The 20,656-nt window shown below is 35.6% G+C and overlaps 1 protein-coding gene across 2 annotated transcripts in view; it reads left to right on the top strand.

The window, feature by feature from the left end:
- Positions 1 to 20,656, top strand: part of LOC121385138 — an 80,016-nt gene that overhangs the window by 24,811 nt on the left and 34,549 nt on the right. The window contains exon 3 of one of the 2 annotated variants that reach the window (XR_005959497.1): positions 1,736 to 1,832. The exons of the other annotated variant lie outside the window; for it this stretch is intronic. The gene's annotated coding sequence lies outside the window, so the exon portion shown is untranslated. Of the gene's footprint in view, positions 1 to 1,735; positions 1,833 to 20,656 lie in introns of those variants that run through there. 2 annotated transcript variants of the gene reach the window in all.

Raw genomic sequence — 20,656 nt, 5'->3', positions numbered from 1 at the left:
CTCGGTCTTTAGTGGAGGTGTTTATCATGTGTTGAATTTTTCAAACATGATAAGACTCTAATTTATGGGCCGACTTCCACTAAAGGTTTAAGCACTTGCATCCCAAGCACAATGAACTCTTAGTTTAACCAGAGTTATTGCCTAAGACAGTAGGGTTCTCTCTTTAAACGTAATGTTTACTGAACTAATTTTGTTGAATTCTGTCTGGTGTATTATTTAGTGTGTTTAGACGGATTTCTTTCATCCCTGAACTGAGTAGGATCTTTGGTTGCTCATTGTATACAAGCAAGCAGTGTCTACAACTCGAGGTAGCCACCAGTCAATATATCGGCCCGGTTTTATTAGTCTGCTTTAGTGATCGTTGGCAGCTGTGATCCACATTGGGTAACAATACAAGGCAAGGATTTAAGATGTCATTCGCAAAATTTAATACAAATTGAAGTTTGCCGAAAAGCTAATAATGGAATTGTCAGTTTTAATGAGCTTTTATATTATCTGCTGAGTAAAAAATGAATTTGGCTACTTACATGTGCTGTATGTATTTTCCTACATAATTCATCAATGATTATTTATTTATTTTTTAGTCCAATTTAAATTCCTGTAATACAAGGACACAAGGAGTGTCCAGTTCACACAATACAGCAGTCAGTAGGCTGGCCTAACTCTTTGTTACAGCAGTACATTGACTTTTGGTATAGATGTACATGTAATAAATCGAGATTATGATACGAGCTTGTGTGTCGTACTGATGTTACAAAACGAGTGTCAGGATTTTTGTATTGCCCGAGCATGAGCAAGGGTAATACATGAATCCTGACATGAGTTTCTTAAAATTAGTATGACTCACACGCAAGTGTAATAATTTCTTTATTATCCATATTATTATTGTTGTTTTCTTTATGAATAACAAGACCCAACTCAGCCACAACTAGGAGAGGACGAAATGACGTCATATTTCAAATGCACAGTCTGAGCTAGGACTGGAGAAGCAACGTCATGTTATGACGTCGCTTCCCAAAATTATGTCATCACACTTGCTATTACACGTGTGCTTCTTATAATTATTATTAACTTGGTTATTTTGAACCATATGGATAATAATATAAAAATATATTACCTTTTTATATTAGTTTATGAGGAATGTCCACTTGTCAAGATTGCAGTCGTATTTTATGTCTAGAGCTTATGTTTTTGGATTTATAGGTATTTTAATTCAACATGAATGTCAAATGTACGAAGCCTCTTTTTCTTAAATGCAGGTGTTTAAGCATTGTACACGTATGTACAGTTATGCAGGTTTAAGATAAATCAGTCTTTGGAAATTTAGCCCTTGGTGTTTAAGTTCTGGAAGAACAAAGAATACCAGGTACATAGATTTATACATTGTACTTCTAGAACTATAAACATATATTTTAAAGTCTGTCTGCAACAGGTTGTGGTATGGCATCAAAGTTGCTGCTAGAATTTTTTGTTGTTGTGTATGGTGCTATGGAATTGAATGCATCAACAGTGGGTATGAGGGGCCTCCTACAGAAAGAAAATGGGTTAAGTTTAGGGTTAGGGTAAAGAAAATCATACACCAACATCTTTTGTTTTTTTTAAATCTGCAGACACCATGGGCATATTTTCAAAACTCTGTTCTAGTGCATGAAAGCTAATCCTAAAATGTTTTAAAGAGGTGAGAATGTGTTAGTGAATGTGTTCCCACTCTCAGTTGTGAAATCTCACTTTACAGGTACATGAACCTGGCTTACTGCTTTGATGAGAAAAGATAAAAGGATAGCTTGCTTATAAAATAGTCCAGTTGGCAGTCGCAAGTTTCTTCTCTAACACCCGGTCAGTGTTGTTTGCATATATAATTTTATTGCTGTCTTGTAACATCTTCATTGCAGTTAGAGGTCAGGATATAGCTCATATGTTGAGCACTCACCTAAGTGAAGCCATATTCTGATTGTTTTTTCCCTATCTCAACCAGTTCCCCACAACTTGTATATCAACGGCCATGGTATGTTCAGTCTTGTATGTGGGAAAGTGCATACAAAAGATCCCTAGCTGCTAAAGGAAAATTGTAGCTTGTTTCCACTAAGACTACAAGTAAAACAAATGACCAACTGTTTGACATCCAATAGCTGATGATTAATTAATCAATGTACTCTTGTGGTGTTGTTAAAACAAACTTTAATAACAACTCATTGCTGCTGGGATAATTACTAATCAGAGTACATTCATTACTCAGTCTGTGTTGACTTTTCTCACTGCTCATATCTGTAACAAGTTTCTCCATTTGGAAGTAGCAGGAGAGCAAACCTGATAATAATTACAGGTGAACATTTTTAAATAAGGAGATCAGGCCTGGTGCTTATAAAACTTTTAGAGTCTAGACTCGAGACTCTTAATAGAGTCTGAGACACTAATGTCATGGCAACACTGTACAAACTGTATGCGTGTGACGTCATTAGAGACTGAGTGTAGACTCTAAAATGTTTTATAAGCACGGACCCTGTTCCACACATTCAAAAAAATAAGTATTGTAACAACAACAAAAAATCAAAGGCTTGTGCACATAAACTCACTACTTTCTGTCTTTGTGTGAGTATGAGGTGAGCTTAAGCAACTGCTCACCTTCCACAGAGAAGCCTGTACTATTGGAAATGATGACTGTTTTGGTTGTTATAAAACTATCCATTGTCTCCATTCAGAGCTTATCCTGTCCATTACCAAATTAGTCAATTGCTGCTCTTTTTTTATACAAAATGGCAACAAAATTTAGTATTTGGCTAATAAATGTTTCTTTAAATTAGCCACTTTTGAATGATTTTCAAGGAAATACTGTATATGCCAAGGCTTTGGATCACACTAATTTGGGCACAACACGTTTTTGTCTGTTCTGATCACGTGGCGAGACGTAGCCCAGTGTTAAACCAGTCACTTGATGCACTGTCGGTTTGGGATCAGTCACCGTCGGTGGGCCCATTGGACTATTTCTCGGTCCAGCCAGTGCACCACAACTGGTACATCTATGTGATGATGCATATAAAAGATCCCTTGCTGCTAATCGAAAAGAGTAGCCCATGAAATGGTGACAGTGGGTTTCCTCCCTCAATATCTGTGTGGTCCTTAACCATATATTCAACACCATATAACCGTAAATAAAATGTGTTTAGTGCGTCGTTAATATAACATTTCCTTCCTTCCTTGTGTTGAGCGCACCATTATCTTTTTAGTGTAGTTATGTTAATAATGGCTGGTAAAGAGTTGTACGTATTGAAAAATCCATTTTTAGTTATTTTAATCTAATTACAGTGTAACATTCCATTGATTTTGAAGTGAAATGTTTTGAGGATAGCATGTTTGTACTTAATTTGGCAGGGCAAACTCTGGCACTTGCCAAATTCACCAATTGCGCATTTTACAAACAATTGGCAAATTTTATTTTAATTTGGCAAAATAATTTCAAATATTAATTGATATTTTGTTACAAAATAACTGTGTTTCGTAAAGTTTAAAGGGACAGACCCTAGTTTTCAAACACTACAGCATATTTTTCACTATTGGAGCCATTTATGATCACTGGAATCAAACATTATTTGTGTTTTATTGTTTAGATTATTCATTTCCCTAGAACCGAAGTGTTTCTAGTCATCCTGTTGTTTTTAATACCACAAAATGCATTTTTCATATTTTTAAAAATGCACATGTGTCTGAGAAGTAGCAGTTATTGATTTGAGTTCTGGTGTATGTTTTAAAGATATTTCGTGGTTTTAACATCACAAACTCTTCTTTCACTGTGTTGTAACTTTATCGAAATGTGTGACAGGTTTGTAGATTAACTAAACTTAGTGTCCAATTTTACGAGTTGAAACTAGGCTATAATAGATAATTTGGTAAATTTTTCTGCTGACCCAGAGCGAGCCAAAATTAGGCTTGTTTATTTTGGGCATACTTAATTATTTTGGGCACACTCTTCATTGCCTCAGCTTTAGTGCAATCCAAAGCCCTGCATAGATAAAAATTGACTAAACCAAACTTCTATCCAGTGTGCTCCCTGTTCCATTGTTGTTGGTCTCTCATGCGGTACTTGGTGAAATAGGAAAGATGCATTCAGCAGTCCAGCTGTCGGGCTATTGTCAATATTCGGTTGAATTCTGAATAAAGCTAGGGATTTTTTAGTGTAAGGGTATCCATTATGTTTGTGAGTACTTTGTAAAAGGTTTTTAAGCACAATACAGACTTTGGTCATGAATAAAATTGAGTGTTTAATTGCTTAAAAATAACACTCTCTTTGAACTAGTCAGTGATAGCTGGCCTTAAACTACAAACTATTTATTACACTCATTACCATATGAATATTTTGCCACCTTTGGTGACAATTTTAGGCCTAAAGGTGAAATATTGTTTAAATAGAAGCAGAATAAAAATTGTTGGGAAAAAATGTAAACGCCAAAAGGTAAGTGAAATGTTATCTACTTTTGTTTGCTTGAAAATGTGGTCAATGTGTCCACCAACTTGCTCGTAGACTGTCATGAAGCGTTTATTTTCCATGAGGAAATTAATTTTCTGATATCTTCCAACATGATTTCTTCTCATTTCTTTCTTATTTTGTCCATAGTCAATTCTCCATGAATACTGTCTTGCCGTAAACAAACTTTAAGATAGACGAAATTACACTTTGCTTTTGGCATAGCATCATTTTAACTTCCAATTTTGAATCTGTTGCTATTTCAACAATATTTGACCTATGGGCCTACAATTTTAACTGAATGTGGCAAATATCCATATAGTAATGAGTGTGAAATATTAAAATTACAGTCCTAATACTTTTTAACCAATTCCATATTCAGTAGTTTTATTGGGTTTTTTTTTTTTGGGGGGGGGTGTTTATGTGTGTGTGTGTGTGTGTGTGCGTGCATCCAATATATGATGATAAAGACTTGAGTCTAGACTAAAGTTTTATAAGCATGAACCCTGGTTGTTCTGGGGGTTTTTGTAGTACATTTAGCTCAACATTAGTTGTTTGCAACAAAAAGAAAAAAGAAGAAGATATTTACTTTGGAAACTGGGTATCTATAAATTATCTAGCATAAAGACTCAAATGACATTAAGGTGCTGAATCAATGAGTCCTGATAAATTATGTAGGTCGTTAATTGGTTGGTGGTGAACCATAGATTTGTCTAGTGTTTCCATGAGTGATGATCAACGCCTAAAATACTGCAGACTTTCATTTATTATAGATGTACCTTACACACAAAGATACACTTTGTAGGTGATGTGTGTTCTTTGAACAGCTTTCAATGAGGACTTTCTATAAAGTTTATTTCCACTGTCAGTTGCAGAATTCCAATCAATAATGGGTGGACTAGAGATCTAGAGATTATCCTATGGAAGTGTAGTCCTGTTTTGTGCCACTAGTCCACCAAGTTAGTATAAATATCCTCTCTCTATATAAAAGTCTGTCTGTTTTTGTTTAATGACACCACTAGAGTACATTGATTAATTAATTAATCAACAGCTAATGGATGTCAAGGATTTGGTAATTCTGACTTGTAGTCATCAGAGGAAACCTGCTACATTTTTCATAACGCAGAAAGGGATCTTTTATATGCACTTTCCCACAGACAGAAAAGCACATACCACAACCTTTTACCAGTTGTGGTGCACTGGTTGGAACAAGAAAAACCCCAAATCAGTTGAATTGATCCTTTGAGGTGGTTTGATCCTGCGATGCAAGCACCTCAAGTAAGCACTTAATCCACTGAGCTAAATCCTGTCTCTCTCTCTATATAAAATACTTTGGCTAGCTTCATAGGAGTTCATCTTTATGAGTATTTCATATTCTAACTAGTTAAATTAAAAACGGTATTTTAAGTGTCTTTTGAATCATTATGTTGTGAGCATCAGTGAATTTTAAATTAAGAATTTGTCAAATGTTTATTACTGATAGAACTGACTGGTGTAAATGTAACTAGTCGTCGATCCAGCAGGCATAAAATAAGCATTGTGTCTGGTAACCCATTTACAGGTTACCACAAAATATAGCCTGGTAACCTATAGGTTACCACATTGGTACGAGAAATGAAATCCGGATATAAATTTATTTAGTGGGCGCTGCTTAAATGCAGATTTCCGAAATTGCTTTCAATTGCACAAGTGCACGTGGAAGTAAATTCATCTAGTGGACGCTGCTTAAACGTGGAATGACTATAATTGTTTGCAAATGTATGTGAACATTGATGAATTAAAAATCACATGCCTCGACTGGGATCCGAACCCAGTACCTACCAGCCTGTAGACCAATGGCCTAACCACGACGTCACTGAGGCCAGTGCATGCTTAGAAAACAAGTGCAAACACATACAAACCTCAGAAACAGGGTGTTAATAATGTTAGGTTACTTCCTAAACAAGTTACCTGCATATAAAACATCAATTCACCAATTACCAGCTTGTTTTGACAAGCCAGCCATTTTCTTGGCAAGACAACAAGACACCCAACCACTGTATATAATGCTTTCGCTTATAAAGTAATTTATAAAAATCAAAACAAAAAAGCATGATAGCACATTGGATTCAAATTGTTTTATTTTACAGGGCTTCTAGAATTCCTTTTAAATCCACTAGCCATGGGATCAGTGATTTTTAAAATTGACTAGCCACGATTAAAAATTGACTAGCCCTACTTTACTTTAAGTTAATATAATTTTACTAAATAATAGTAATAATCAGATATGTCACCTAAACAGGGGAGATAGAGCTTAAAACACTAACATTGGCAGTTCGGGGTGGGAGCATTATATTCATATTTACAAAATAGACACAACTGCTACATCTGACTAGTATAGTAGTTATTTACTAGCCCAACATTAAATATCATTAGCCATGGGAGTGGGGCTACCATAATCTAGAAGCCCTGATTTTAATTTGGTGAAAAAAGGTGAAAATAATTTATATTTCTTGGAAAATAACTATGTTTTGCTCACCCAGAGCTAGCCCTCATTTTGTTTTGCTATCACAGACATAAAATTTGGTGATTTAAAACAAAAATGTTAGGATTTGACTGGAATCATAAAAATTATGTAATATAGATATTTTGGGATTCTAATCATTCACAGCCTGATATGATTGTCAAGCTTTCTGCCATAAAATAATTTGAGGGTGTGTAATAAAAACAGAACAGACTAAACATGTATGTGCCTCATCTAGGTAATTATGGTTTACAAATATTTTAAAGCTGGATGCTGCGTTTCAAGCCCTTTAACAGTGTTTGACAAATATTTGAGAGACTGGCTAGTGCCCTATGTGTTAAAGTAATACAGCTGATAATTTCCACTAGCCAAGACCACAAATTCACTAGCCAGGACCGAGTGCTAGTGGATTTATCCAACCCTGCCTGCAACAAATTTTAAACAGCAGTTCTCTTACAATAATATATCTAAATATTATTTTTTAAAAATCCATTAATTTCAAAGATTTCAGGGTATGTAATTCTACCCTCTGTAGCGTCTGGCAGAAACCGTGATTGTGGATGTCAGGTTTGAGCGTTCAGTATAGATTGTAAAATTTAAGAAGCTCGAGTCCTGGAACACTTCCTATTGATCTAGCTTCCCCGGATACGTTGGTGCCATTAGTAAATACTGGAACCTTGAACACATAGAGTTGTAGTTTGGAGGCAAGCCAGGTCCTTTTATCTCACCAGATACTGTCTTCAGATCGGGGGGGGGGGGGGGGGGGGGGGGGGGAGATGTAGCTTTTATTGTATTTGTTTTAATTTGACAAAATGAAATGTAAAATATTTTATATTCTGTGGTTTTAATAGATTAATTGAGTTATATATATGTGCTAGAATGTTCCAGTAATCTAAACAATAAAATCTAAGTAATGTCCGATTTCAAGTATCAGAAAAGGCTCTAGTAGTTACAAATATATAGTGATGTCTCTTTAAAGGAGTAACTGATTCTGGGGTACCTATGAGTCTGCAGCAGGTTTTATTATGTAAGATATATGCTTTTAAAATTATTTCCATTAACCATTTTGTTGAGTAAAATATACAATTTAACAAACTTATTTATTAATTCAATTAGCAAGTTAATTACTGAACACAGTATGGTTTCAGTCGTATAATAGTAGTTTGAGGGGTTTTTTAAGTAAATATAATTGTCAGGACAACTTCAGTGTATATCAGCAGATGTTTTTTCTTGAAATGATCCTAGAAATGTAATAGCCAGTGGAAAGAGCTCATCATAATTTTAGACATATTAGCTACTAATGGTGTCACATATTTCAGTAATTACATTTTAATGAAAGTCGTTACCGTACATTTTTAAAGTTCAAACTTTTCAAACATACATTATTTATATACGGGGTGGGACGTAGCCCAGTGGACCCATTGGGCTGTTTCTCGTTCGCTTGATGCACGGTCAAAGTCTAGGATTACTATCCTGATATCTAACAAATTTAAAATAAAATACTCGAATTACCAGGCTACCAAATGTAATATGCTTTTTCAAAAGTTGAAAAGTTTGAGTGCAATATTTTGTTTTCTTTAATGACACCACACCTAGAGGACATTGAATGGTATTAATTAATCTTCAAATTGGATAAAATTCGCATTACCAACCAAATGTTGAAGCCGAAAAGAATTATAGGCCTGCCTTTAAATTACATATAATTTTCATCCATAATCAGTGTTTGACATATGTTTCAGAAAGTCACTAGCTCTTGCAGCAGCTTTGACTAGGGCCTTTAGTATTCTACAGTAATATAGCTGATAATTTCTACTGGCCCAGACCAAATATTCACTACTGGTACTGATTTGTTATAATGAACTTTTGTTTTAGTGAATAGCCAGTAATGGATTAAGTTACCGAGGCAGCTGTAAATAACTGTAGGTTATAGCATGCACAGAATTAACCTAGTGCTTTTAATCCTTGAGTGCTTAAAGGGACAGACCCTAGTTTTTAAATACTAAGGCATATTTTTCACTATTAGAGCCGTTTATGATCACTGAAATCAAACATTACTTATACTGTATTCTTTAGATTATTAATTTCCATACAACCGAAGTGTTTCTGGTCATCCTGCTGTTTCGAATACCACAAAATGCATTTGTCATATTTTTAAAAACGCACACGTGCGTCTGAGAAGTAATTGTTATGGAGTCGCGTTTTAGTCTATTTTTAAGGGTATTTCAACGTCACAGACAAAATATGCCTTAGTGTTTAAAAACTAGGCTCTGTCCCTTTAAGGCTATTTTATATAAGGATGACCGTTTCGTCCTCTCCGGCAGGCCTAGAATTTGGCAAATAACAGGGCCCAAGACCATTTGGCGTAGACTGAGGAGATTTATGGGAATCATTATGGCCAGAATGCAGGGCAACAAGGCAAACTTCAACATGTCTTTCAATATAACATGGCAGCACCCATTCAAAATAAAGAAGTGTGAACAGTTTCATAGTTTTGTAATAAAACAACTTTCAAAAATCTTGTTCGAGTATGATGACCAATTACTCACATGCAAAATAAGGCATAGCCAGTTTGTCCGTGAGACTTTGTTTAATTTCTCCAAGGCATGGGAGTACATGCATAGGGCATTACAGCAATTTTTCTGCATGGCCGCCGTTAAATTCGAGCCCTGCTCCAGAACATACTGTTTGTTGCAAATCATTTTAAAACTAAAATGATTCAGACTCATGTATGTTAGTAATTTATTTCTTGACCCAATGCTATATATATGCAACTTTTGGTCTCTACAATCTTCAGGCATTTTCAAATAATTTTTTGACTGGAAAAATATTGACGTCTGCCAATATTTTTATTTGTCCAAATAAGTGGTTTGTTTTATTCTAGTTTTTGGTTGGTCAAAATGAAACTGCATTGAACATTTTTACTTGCTTATTTTAATACAAAATGGCTACAACATTTAGTATTTGACTAATAAAATTTTATTTGAAATACCCATTTTTGGTAATTTTCAAATAATTCATATATCTGAAAATTGACTACAGCAAATTTCTTTTCATTGTGAACCCTGCTTTACCACTGTACAATCATTGAGGCACATTACGCTTGTCCGAGTAGAGTTTTACTTGTCGGGACAAATGGACAAGCAGGGCTCAAAAATAGGACGTAAAATGTGGCCTGTTCTTTTTTTAAAACAGCGGGCCAAAAGAAATGTATCATGCTAAGAAAAAATATAGCCTTCTGGAAATAAGATAAAAGTGTATAGTGTATGAAAAATTAGAAATTCTGGGGTGAATTTTAGAGCATTATGGATTTAAAGGCATGTTGTCACAGACCACTGACCTATTAAATGAACTAACAAAGTATTACGTTAAACATATGTATTTCATTTGTTCCGAAATGTACTTTATTCAACAATCTACGTAACCATCATACTTCACTTATTAATGATATTTTGTAAAAAATAATTGAATTATGGCAATGGTCCATAATTTAAAAATTAATATTGCCAAGAGGATTGACATGGATTTCACTCCATCATGGTTTAATTAAGGTGATTCAATAGCCAGATTTGATTTCTAAACATTGATGTAATTTTCATTTAGTATCCACTTTTGGAGAAATAAGGTCCTTAAATCTGTGACTATGCCTTTAAAGCATAACATAATCATATGTTAAATAGCAGATGGGATAATCATAAAATACATTGGTCTTTTGTAAATGGACCATGCAAATTTCTGGGTGGTTTTTAGTAGGTGAATTTCTATTTCACGTGTTAGGTCTAAAAGAAATGAACTGCATTTCACAGGTTGCTATTTCAAGCCCTGAGAAGTACTTATTTCGAATGCTGGTGGCTCTTTAAATAGTTTAATCAAACACCATTCGTAGAAACTGTGGTTTAAAATCACAACAAATTGCAATTTATTGCCACAAAACACAACCACATTTAATAGTTATGTGACAACTGGTGACAGATGAAAGCAACAGCTTGAATCCAGATTGTGTAAAATAATTGATTCTTGTGTAAAAGATACCCTTTTTATTATCACTAATATCAACAGATTTTTCTGACAAATACGATTATTATGAGTTATGTGATATGCCTATCTATACTGAACAAAAAAAGAAACTTCCGATTTGTACATATAGTATTTGTTGTGTTAAAGAATTCATTGTGTAATGAAATTATATAGGTAGTATTAGCCTTGAGCTGTATTATCAGGATTCATGAATTTTATCGATTATTTTTGCACTGTTAATTAATCGTCGACAGCGTGAAATTCAATTTGCACATGCATGCATGGTTCGACATGTCCCGTGTAGTATTCGGTCAATTTGTTTCACTTGTCTTACTGACATTGTCGTCAAGTGAACGAAAACGCTTCAAAATTTGTAAAAAAAATAAAACTTTTTTACATTGTAGCATTTTTAGTACGCCAAGAATACTCAATAATTTACGTGAACGGGCGATTGGCATGCTTGATGCTGGCATGTCGACAGAAGACGTTGCAAGGCATGTTGGGAGTTCTAGTCGAGCGATACGAAATCTTCCTTACGTCGGATGCATTTTAACGCAACGTCATCGTCTAAATCGTCTTAATTGGGCACGTGTACACACTCGTTGGATACGGCGATGCTGGAATACCGTTCTTTTTTCGGATGAATCCAGATTTTCTTTACAACGTGGTGATGGCAGGGTGCGCGTCTACCGTTGGAGAAATGAACACTATGCTGACTGTTGTGTTCTTGAACAAGATCGTTTCGGGGGTGGGGGTTGTGTCATGGTCTGGGTAGCCATTGTCCATGGTTATCGTTCACCACTAGTCGTCATTGATGGCAATTTAAATGCTCAACGTTACCGCGATGATATTCTCGCTCATCACGTCATTCCTCTGTTCCATAACAACGCCAACATCTCGATTTTTCAGCATGATAATGCCACCTCTCATACAGCTAGAGACACTGTAAATTTTTTTAGGACAAATAACATTGATTTCATTGATGACTGGCCCGCTAAAAGTCCTGATCTCAACCCCATCGAGCATGTCTGGGATAGTCTGGACAGACGATTGAGGCGTCGTCCCAACCCACCCGCTAACGTCAATGAACTTCGTCAAGGCCTCATTCAGGAATGGAACAATATTCCACATGCAGAAATCAACACTTTAGTCAATTCTATGCGTCTGCAATGCACTGCAGTGGTCAATTCAAGAGGTGGTCATACCCGTTATTAAGTGGGTGCTTCTTTTTTTTTTAACCCCTACCACACTTGGTCAAAATTTCTCCCAGTTTCTGTTAACCTATGGCCATGATTTTTGCACCAAACGATGCATCATGGAACACTCTTTAAACGCATATATAACAATTATTCCCCCGGTTTGTTTTCATCAAGTTATGTTCAAGCAAAGTTAGCGGAAGTTTCTTATTTTGTTCAGTATATATGCATATCCTGTTTATTGCTTTTAGATATTTATATATCCGTCAGTGATATTGCGTAAAAACAGTTTTAATGTATTTGCTATGAGAAAATACATCATTCATGGGTGCGACCTACCATGTTATTGGGCAGTTTAATGGTACTTACTGTAAGCAGTGACCCTGATTGTATTAAATATGACGTCAGCATGTTGGGCAAAAGGGAGTGTTTTATTCAGATGTATGACAAACAGGTATCAGTAAAGTTAAAACACTCAAGGGTGCAACCAACCATGTTTGCAGTTTATGTGACCTTAACAGTATTAAATATGACATCGGCAGGTTTGGAAAACTATAGTGTTTTATTCCTGAGGATATATGATAAACAGGTATAAGTAAAATTAAAACAGTGCTATATGATTCGATAACAAATTATTTTTGTGTCTGTAGGGCTTTAAAAGCAACAATAATAAGAATTGTAAACTTGATAAGTGCGTCATAACGTAAGTTACAGGCATGTGTTTTGTGGTAACCAGTACATGGGTTACCAAACACTGTTCTTGAATCTTATTGTGATGACGACATACCAAAGAATTCCTGAAGGAATATTAAATATAGGATGTTTCATATTTTTTGTCAAATATGATTTATATCTCATCGAGTTAAGTTTGCAATCATATCTCACGAGTCGCCCTTGCACGACAAGTGTGATATGGTTGCAAACTTCACGAGATGAAATATAAATCATATTTGACAAAAAACACGAAATTTTCTATTTATTATATAACTTTTGGCAATTTACCTTTATTTTTAAGGGAGTGGTGACAGTGGGTTTGCTCTCTCATTATCTTTGTGTTCATTAAGCATGCGTCTGATGCCATATAACCATAGACAAAAATGTGCTGAAGGTGTCGTTAAATAAAAACATTTCTTTCTGTTTTGTGTTATTAACTGTAGATTGCGGTTAGAGATGATTAAAATAAAATATCACTTACACATTTAATGAAGTCCCTGAATTTGGATATTAACAATAGTCCTTAAAGATGAAATACCATTTTTAAAACTGCTACATTTCGGCTATTTTTCTCAATATCGTTATTAAATCGACGAAATAAGACAGAAATCTAACCAAAAGTATTCGAAATTGTCATTCTTGTGTACAATCATGTACAATAGATGCATTGTTAATAACTGTATGTGATAAAAAAAAATACTGGGAGTTCGCAAGACTGCCTATAATACAATATTTTCAGCTGCCACTTAAAAAAAAATCCCATTAACCCTGCCACTGTTACTGTAAATTGGTGCAGTAGCTATCATATAACTGGTTAACACTCTGCTATTTATAGCCCCACAGCTGCCCATTATCTCTATGTGGTTGGAGGCACCCATGGGTGAAATGGCCCAGCCTCCAAAAAGGTTTCAATTTGCTGCAGTCACCACCACTCAGCCTTTTGTCCATTGTTTACAAGACTCAGCAGGATTGTGACCCCTGGCGAGTGGCTCATTGATCCTGTCGGTAGCTATGACAACCACTAAATAACGAGTGTTTTCCGTTGGTGGCCTAGCCTCATACCTCAAATATTTACATAAAACTGTGCGCAAGTATTTGCATGTAAATGCTAAGTTGATGGTGTAGGCCTGCCCAGCACCTCCAAGCCGCTGCTGGCATTTAGCAGACTGACATAATACATGACATTGGCTCGGCCCCAGAAAGATTGCTGGCAGCGTGCCAGGAATGTGTCGGGGCTCCTCAGTGATATATTGCAGTGATTAATGGTCTTGCATGCCTGCTGCTAATGGCAACCCAGGCTGGTTGGGTTGCCCATTGACAAGATTAATTCAGCCAAGCTCCTGTTTGTTCTGCAAATGGCACCTGATGCCTGGTGTTATTACGCAGCCCAATGCCCTGCAACCCTTCTCCAGGTGTTTTAGGGTGGTAAGCAGGTAAGCTGTTAGGGTTGATAATTGCTCTGGAATCCTGTGAATGTAGAGCTGGGGTCTTCAGCACATGTTAAAAACAAATGTATAAAGATTAGTAGTTAAAATTAAAAAAGAGAGAAAGTTTTTAAAGATATCGTTTTTAGATTTAGGCCGAAGCATTTACAAAGAAAACAAAACAAAACAAACAAAAATTCTGACTAAATTAGTAAAGAAAAAATAAACTTAAACCTAGACATATTAAATAAATAAATGTGTTCGAGATATTACCTTTTATTACCAGTTTTGGTTCTAAAATACTTTTGTTAAAACATTGAATTAAAAAAAAAAAAAAATTGGGCTATTTCTCCTTCCAGCCAGTACACCACGACTGGTATACCAAAGGCCGTGGTATGTACTACCCTATCTGTGGGATGGTGCATATAAAAGATCTCTTGCTGCTGATCGAAAAGATTAGTCCATGAAGTGGCGACAGTGGGTTTCTTCTCTCATTATCTGTGTGGTCCTTAACCATATGTTTGACTGAGTGTGTCGTTAAGTAAAACCTTTCTTTCTTTCTTTCTTTCTTTCTTTCTTTCCTTCCAGGAACATACTAAAAAAAATTGTTTTAAAAGTTGGTAGGCTTCAATTTTAATTAATTTTTTTTACTACTCACCTATATATTATTACAAAAGCTAATCTTTTAAAAAATGTTTTTGTAACACTGGATATTTTTTAAAAGTTTGGTCCTTCTTTCTAGGTACACATATAGGGTTGGATTCCCGGAAATACAATTTAAAAAAAAAGAAGTATTATATATGCCCGATCAGTTGCAAAAGGCATCATTTTTATAATTATCGGGTATTTATTTTGTTAATATTTTTACTAATCTGCCGTTACGATATGGTCAGAATTTTTAGGTACCTGTACATACCTCTTTAGAGTCGTTGACTTCAGTTACCTGATAATTTGAAACTTTCCAACAATCAGGTTTTAAAAATAAGTTTGTTTTGTTTAATGACATCACTTGAGCACATTGATTTGTTAATCATTGGCTATTGAATGTCAAATATTTGGTTATTTTGACAGTCATTGAGAGGGATTCTGCTACATTTTTTTTTAGTAGCAAACAATGGCATACCTAGGGTAGTCTCTATTAAAGTCGGACGTTATCTAAAAGATGTTTGGACGGGTGCAATTTCAGTGCTTGCCATAGGCGCTATTTTCTGTAGATACGCCACTGGTAGCAAGGGATCTTTTATATGTGCCATCCCACAGACAGGATAACACATACCATGGCCTTTGATGTACTAGTCGTGGTGCCTTGGCTGGAATGAGAAATAGCCCAATGGCCCCATCGACAGGGATTGATCTAAAACCGACCGCACATCAATCAAGCACTCTACCACTGGGCTATGTCCCACCCCACAATTTAAGGTCACATGCCAGAAATAGACTTTCTACAAATATATTTTTTTGAATTTATTGAGCAGGGTAGGATGGATCTTTTCAGGGCCATAGTTAGCGGAAAGCATTATAGGAACTTAAAGAAAAGGAGTTTTAGACTATTAACTACTCAGTTGCCTAGCTACGGCCCTGCTTTTTATGACAGTATTTGCGTAAAATAGCTAAGATTTCTACGCAATTATTTATTTTTGTACGTATTGTACATTTGTTTTGTTAATATGTATATATATATTTTTTTTTTATTCCAACAGGTGTTATCTGGTAATATGAAATTATAGGCTTCACAAGGTGATATATAGATATTATATGTCATACTGAGTTTACGAAATGAGTGACAAGAGTTTGTAAAATCAATACGATTCACACACAAGTGTAATAATTCCTTTATTATCCATATAATTTTCTTATTAATAACAAGGTGTAAAAAAAATTTCAAATGTAACTAGTACTATAAACTTGAAAGAGATGATGAAATGACATCATTTTAGTTTTTAACTTCTACAAAGTCTGGCATATTGTTATTGTGCATTGCACATGAGCTTGATATGGTTTTTATTATCACAGGTATGTTGAACCATGTTGGATAATAAATGTATTATGTTTAACTGAAAACATTAAATTGCCTTTTTCAGATTATACCAACTTTCTCAAATTTATCATTATTCTGTGAATTACAAATATGAAACACACTATAGCCAGAGAGACTGGAATTTGTTACCCTGCCAAAACAAGTATACATTGTTTTAAACCTTACTTAAAATATCCTGCTAACACATTGCTAGTGTATGAATCAACATTTAAACATTGTTTCAATTGATACAGTTTTTCTGGGGCAACATTTATACATTGTTTCAGTTAAAAGTCATATTGTGAACCATTATTTAAACACTGTTTCAATTAAAATGATACAGTTTTGTAAAAGTCTTATTGTATTCGTTACAAAACATGGTTTCTTCTTGTAGATGGAATTTCAGTTTTGGTCAAAAGGTGACTAAACTTGGAATCCTGGTAAATAGGTATTTGAATTTGTTATTTTTTACTTCAGTCTTGTTGCATTATGGTAACTTTGACTTGTGTTTGGTTGGGGTCTGTCTATCTGTCTGTCTCTGTCTCTCTGTCTCTCTCTCTCTATCTCTATCTCTCTCTCTCTATCTCTATCTCTGTCTCTCTCTCTCTCTATCTCTGTCTCTCTCTGTGTCTCTCTCTCTCTCTCTCTCTCTCTCTCTCTCTCTCTCTCTCTCTCTCTTCTCTCTCTCTCTCTCTCTCTCTCTCTCTCTCTCTCTCTCTCTCTCTCTCTCTCTCTCTCTCTCTCTCTCTCTCTCTCGTTCGACATTCTTGCATTCATATTTGGAATTTGTACTCGTTCGACATTCTTGCATTCATATTTGGAATTTGTACTTAGAAATACAAAACAGCATGGCCTTGGAAATGGTGCTGAGTATTGGAGTCTAGAAACATCAGTAATAAAACCATGGACTATGAAAAGAGACAGAGATGGGGCGACATAGCCCAGTGGTAAAGCACTTGCATACTATACTGTCGGTCTGGAATCGATCCCTGTTGGTGGGCCCATTGAGCTATTTCTCATTCTAGCCAATGCACCAAAGTATATCAAAGGCCGTGATATGTGCTATCCTGTTCGTGGAATTGTGTATATAAAAGATCCCTTGCTACTAATGGAAAAATTCAGTGGCTTTCCTCTCAAAGACTAAATGTCAAAATCACCAAATGTTTAACATCCAATAGCCGATGATTAATAAATCAATGTGCTCAAATGGTGTCGTTAAACAAAACAAATTTTAAGTTAATAGTATCAATAACAGAATATTATAAAGAAGATGCGTGTACCGGTATGTATTTTCATAAATGGATATTACAATTTATTACCCATATGGGCTAAACTATATTTGCGTATCTGAGGTAATATGTTTTCTATAATTGCAGTTTGCAGATGCTTCTACAGCCACTGATTGGCTGGCTTTAAAATGATGTATGGTTGGTTGTTCACTACATGAAACATTAAAATTATCTTTTTGACTGTCTTGTGCAGGAATACAATTTAGAAAGTGTTACTAGTTTTGTTTTTCAGATTATACAACTTTCTGCAATTTACCATTATTCTGTGAATCACAAATATGAAACACACTATAACCAGTGAAAGAGGAATTTGTTACCTTGCCAAACAAAAAATCCAGACAAGTCTTAAAAATTACTGTGTTAGGTTGGTTGTTGGCTATGGACAGAACTTCACTTTCATTCATTCATCAGTCAGATAACACATACATTACACATTGATTTCTTTCTTTCATAAACATGAAATTCTGTATTTCCATAATCAGCAGCTTTAACAGTATCAATTTTATAAAAACAATTGTTTAATGCAATTCACGGTCATATTATTTTGCATTGTAAATATTTGGCTGTAAAAAGAATGCCTTTATGCCATGAAATCAAACACATTGCAACCCATGCAATTAAGAAAATGTCCACGACCAAAAAATTGCCATTAAAAAAAATCGTGAATATAGTCCAAAGCAAAATGTGCCGTGGAGAACTAACAACCCCACAGCAATCTCCTCGGCATTGCATTGCTGATTGCTGATTGCCGATTGCCGATTGCCGATTGCCGTGGGCAGTTACATGGGTTGCATTGTCATGTAATGTGTGTAAGGTTATATGACATAATGACTACTGGCTTTGTTGCAGGCAACAGGAATTTTTATGTTCAAAACCAGTTAAAAGTGACAGTGGGTAATAAAGAGACTAACCAACTCACTATGAGGAGTTACGACCTATCTGTCCCTCTTGTTTCAATAAATAAAACCCTCACCAAAGACTCGGGTTTACAACATTCATTCACTTGGGACAAATAATTCCTAATTCCTCATAGATTGTTATTTATTCCCTAATTATTACACACCAGCAGGGTTTCTGCCAAAGGGTAAAATAGATATGACGCCACACCCAAAGTTTTTGGCATGTTTAATTTTTTAAAGTTAACCTTTTAATACCCCATGTTGACTGTGGTTGCATTCAGTTCCATAGTGCCATACCCAAACATTTATTTCTGGAAGAAACAGCGACCGGTGTAAGATGTTGCTAATATAACAATTACTCAGTGTCTTTAACTAGTTTAATATTGGCACAAGCAGACTGAAAATATAGTTGGATTTGGATTGTTAGAACTACTTTTAATCACGTGACCATGTGTCATGTGACTAACTATCAAGGGGCAAAAACTAATTTTTAGTGTAATATTCGGCTATTCATAGAAGTGTCATGGGGAAATTTAGACAAATAGTTTCACTAGGTTGATATTCAAATGGCGGCACTCCACCCTGGTCCAGGCCATGTAATGCTTGCTGCTGCTATCAGAATGTCAAATGTCAAAATACAATTTTTGTACACAATGTGAATTTACAAAGTTCTATAAAATAGGACATACTTTTTTACCCACATAGCTTAATTAAATAAGTTAACACATTTAATGATTTATTAAAGATATAAATTGAAAGAATATGCAAGCATCAGAGATGGTTTTCAAACTGAAGCAAAAGGTGTTAAAAAATTAAGGCTTGGGGAACTTATCAAACCGTGCGACACTCGCTGGAAGTGACACAGACAGCAAAAAGTCCTTTATATATACATTTTCCCATAGAACGAAAAACCACATCATGGCCTTTGATATACCCGGTACCAGTGTTGGGATCATGTTTATGTTCCCTCAGCTCTATGATCACTCAGAAAACCCTAACCCGAACATGGAGCTGACCTGAGGAAACAGAGCTGAAGGAACATAGAGCTGAAGGAACATAGAGCTGAAGGAACATAGATCTGAAGGAACATAGAGCTGAGGGAACATAGGCTGAGGAAACATAGAGCTGATTTCAGGAAACATAAACCCGAACATAGAGCTGAGGGAACATAGAGCTGAAGGAACATAGAGCTGAGGAAACATAGAGCTGAGGAAACATAGAGCTGAAGGACCATAGAGCTGAAGGACCATAGAGCTGAAGGACCATAGAGCTGAGGAAACATAGAGCTGATCTCACGAAACCCTAACCCAAGCATAGAGCTGAGGGAATATAGGACTGACCTCAGGAAACCCTAACCCAAACATAGAGCTGAGGGAACACAGAGCTGTCCTCAGGAAACTCTAACCTGAACATAGAGCTGGCCACAGGAAACCCTAACCCGAACATAGAGCTGACCTCTGGAAACTCTATCCTGAACATAGTGCTGAGGGAACATAGAGCTGATCTCAGGAAACTCTAACCTGAACATAGAGCTGATCTCAAGAAACCCTAACCTGAACATAGAGCTGAGGGAACATAGAGCAGATCTCAGGAAACCCCAACTCGAACATAGAGCTGAGGGAACATAGAGCTGAGGGTGCATATAAGGCTGGGTTTCCATAGAAGTTCACTTTTCACGGGTCATGATTAACGTTTCACAATTCACTTTCATGACGGTGTCCACCAAGTTCACGTAGACTGAGTTCATATGTCACTTTCATTTACCATAATTTCCATACCATACCATAATCTAATCATACCGAATCATATCATATCATTTCCAACTAGTTAGCAACCAAACATTAATCAAAGATTTTTGTAAAATTGTACCCAAAATCCATGCAGGAAGAAACTACAGTATTTACATTTTCAACATAGTGTAATAGTTTTTTGCATTATGTAGGTTCATTTCGCAACTACAAAGCTATTTTTGCCAAACAACAAGGATAAAATTATTTACAAATGCATATTTACAAATCTAATGTAACTGTACTTTGCTGTTCATGTCACAAAAACAAGCATGTTCGTTGCTTTATTCACGCATAACCATGACATGAAAGTGTAAAAGTGAAACGTGAATGCCCATGGGGCCTGGACTTTGA

Source organism: Gigantopelta aegis, chromosome 2 (assembly GCF_016097555.1).
Source record: "Gigantopelta aegis isolate Gae_Host chromosome 2, Gae_host_genome, whole genome shotgun sequence".
In the NCBI taxonomy this organism is placed as follows: domain Eukaryota; kingdom Metazoa; phylum Mollusca; class Gastropoda; order Neomphalida; family Peltospiridae; genus Gigantopelta; species Gigantopelta aegis.
The sequence above is the reverse complement of the archived record's forward strand: the minus strand, read 5'-3'. Positions and strand labels throughout refer to the sequence as shown.